Source organism: Pinus tabuliformis, chromosome 7, assembly GCF_031772625.1.
Source record: "Pinus tabuliformis cultivar Carrire ecotype Pingquan chromosome 7, CPIR1, whole genome shotgun sequence".
In the NCBI taxonomy this organism is placed as follows: domain Eukaryota; kingdom Viridiplantae; phylum Streptophyta; class Pinopsida; order Pinales; family Pinaceae; genus Pinus; species Pinus tabuliformis.
The window spans coordinates 1,101,459,333-1,101,461,921 of NC_142293.1; the positions used below are offsets into that span (position 1 = coordinate 1,101,459,333).

Here is a 2,589-nt window from a genome sequence, read left to right on the forward strand (position 1 = left end):
GATAGTGACACAGTTAGTAGATGCTTGTTTCTCCATGTTGCATGTTTCCAGTTGGGCTCATTTCATCCTTTACTCTGTGTTTTTAGTTCAATGATGTGCTTCATAAAAATTTTTCCAATAGGCAAATTGTAATTCAAAGTAATTTGCATCAACATATTGTTTAACCCTCCATCTCAAAACACTTTAGTAACTACTAATTGCAATGACCCTTTGTCAACCAAAGCATGTCAAAGCATGTCTGCATGAAAGAATAATTTGCACTGACAGATTATTGAGCCTTCCATCTAGAAACACCTTACTCTAGCAGCTACTAATTGCAACTACCCTTTGTCAACCAAAGCATGTCTTCATGCTTCTTGCTGTGGAAACTGTTATTTTTATTGTCTATTAAGAGGGCATCACCAATAATCCCCACATGAGCATACCCCATCTTTGAAATGATGGAAACGATTTGCATACCTCACAATAATTTCTCGATTAGCAATCTTGGCTATAAGCTTTGTTGCACTGTGGCAGTCATCACACACATGAAGGTTTTTTGTGATCCTTATAAGGGTTTCGGGGCTTGTGTGGATAAGGCCAAAAGCAATGGCCAACTTCTCGCTATGACAGTAAAGCATGTGCTCTTTGACCTCTTCTTCAACGTCATGCAACACAAAATTTGTGTTAGGCACATACCCTGCTTCTTTCATTTGCCCGGACAAGGTCTCCAACATTGCATAAATTTGATCAGACTCAGGGTGTGATCTGCCTCCTACAAGAAATTTATTGATCTACCTATTTACATCAATCAAGCTGCATCCTGGTGACTTTTCAGTCTTCTATTTTTCATCATTATTCTCACCTTTGTTACATCAGCCCACCTGCCAGCTGCAGCATATATGTTTGAGAGCAAAACATAGTACCCACTATTTTCTGGCTCTAAATTAAAAAGCTGCCCAACCACCTTTTCTGCGAGCTCTATGTTGCCATGAATTCTACATGCACCAAGCAAGGCTCCCCAGACATCAACATCAGGTTCTAGTGGCATCTCATTTATTAGGTTTTGAGCCTCATCAATAAGCCCAACACGACCAAGAAGATCAACCATGCAGGCATAGTGTTTGACCCTGGGCCTGATGTGATAATCTTGACTCATGCGATCAAAATACTGCCATCCTTCGTCTACAAGCCCGACATGGCTACATGCTGACAAAACTAAAACAAATGTGATATGATCAGGCTTCATGTCTACCTGTTGCATTATGTAGAAGAGTTTGAGAGAATCTTCACCATAACCATGCATTGCATACCCTCCAATTATTTCATTCCATGAGATCACATCTCTTTCAAACATTTCATCAAACAATTTGTTGGCATATCCTATACTCCCGCATTTCGTGTACATATTTATAAGGGCATTCACCACCAAAATCTCCTCATCAAGTCCATTTTTTAGTACAAAATCATGAATGGTCTTTCCCTATAGTAAAAATCCAAGATGAGAACATGCCTAGAGAACACTGGCAATGGCAACAGAATCAGATTTCACCCCTACCTCCAAAATTTGCCAGAAAAATTCCAAAGGCTCAAAGCCATGCCCATTTTGGGCATATCCTGCAACTATCGTACTCCATGTGATGACATTAGGCTTTACATTTGTTAGTTTCATTTCATAAAACAGATTCAAAGCCTCATCGCAACATTCATTCTAGACATAACCGACAATCATGGCATTCCATGAAACTACATCTCTCTAGGACATGCCATCAAAAACATTGCGCGCATCATTTATGCTCCCACATTTGGCATACATAGCTATTAGAGAATTCCCCACTAAAAGGTTATGTGAAAATTTAGCTCTTCTGATGTAATCATGAACTCCCTCACCCTGCTGCAAATCCACTAGGCTCGCACACATAGGGAGAATACTAACAATTGTAACCAGATCTGGTTTCACGCTTTCCATTTCCATCCGTTGAAACAATATCAAGGCATTATCCTTCTCCCCATTCTATGCATAACCACCAATAATTTCATTCCATGAGACGACATCTATCTAAGGCATTTTGTCAAACACTTGACGTGCATACTCCACACTTCCGCATTTGGCATACATTGTCACAAGGGCATTACCCACAAACATATCAGATTCTAACCCACACTTAATTACGCAGTGATGTATTTCTTTACCCTTCCATAAAGTATAAGAGCCTAGCCTTGCACATGCCTTGAGAGAACAAGGAAATGTATACCCATTAGGCTGCAATCCATGTCTCGGCATCTCATAATATAGCCCAAGTACTTCTTCCCAAAATCCATTGTTGGCATACCCTCTAATCATTGAATTCCATAATAGCACATTTTGTTTATAAATTTTTTCAAACAATTTTCGTGCATCCGTCATACTTTCACACGCACTATACATATTCACAAGTTTGGATCTCAAATATAAACTTTGCTGTAACCCATATAATAGAATGTGATTATGAACTAACATGCCATCTTCCAAGGCTTTCATTTCCGTACAAGCTTGCAATAGATAAACATATATGTTAAATTCAATTTATATCCTATTCTTCCGTGTCACATGCAAAATGTCAAATTCCC

At 39.0% G+C, this 2,589-nt stretch overlaps 1 pseudogene; it reads right to left on the reverse strand.

Annotated features, from left to right (window-relative positions):
* Positions 1-398: 398 nt before the first annotated feature.
* On the reverse strand, positions 399-1,387 carry LOC149251397 (pentatricopeptide repeat-containing protein At4g02750 pseudogene; annotated as a pseudogene).
* Positions 1,388-2,589: the final 1,202 nt, after the last annotated feature.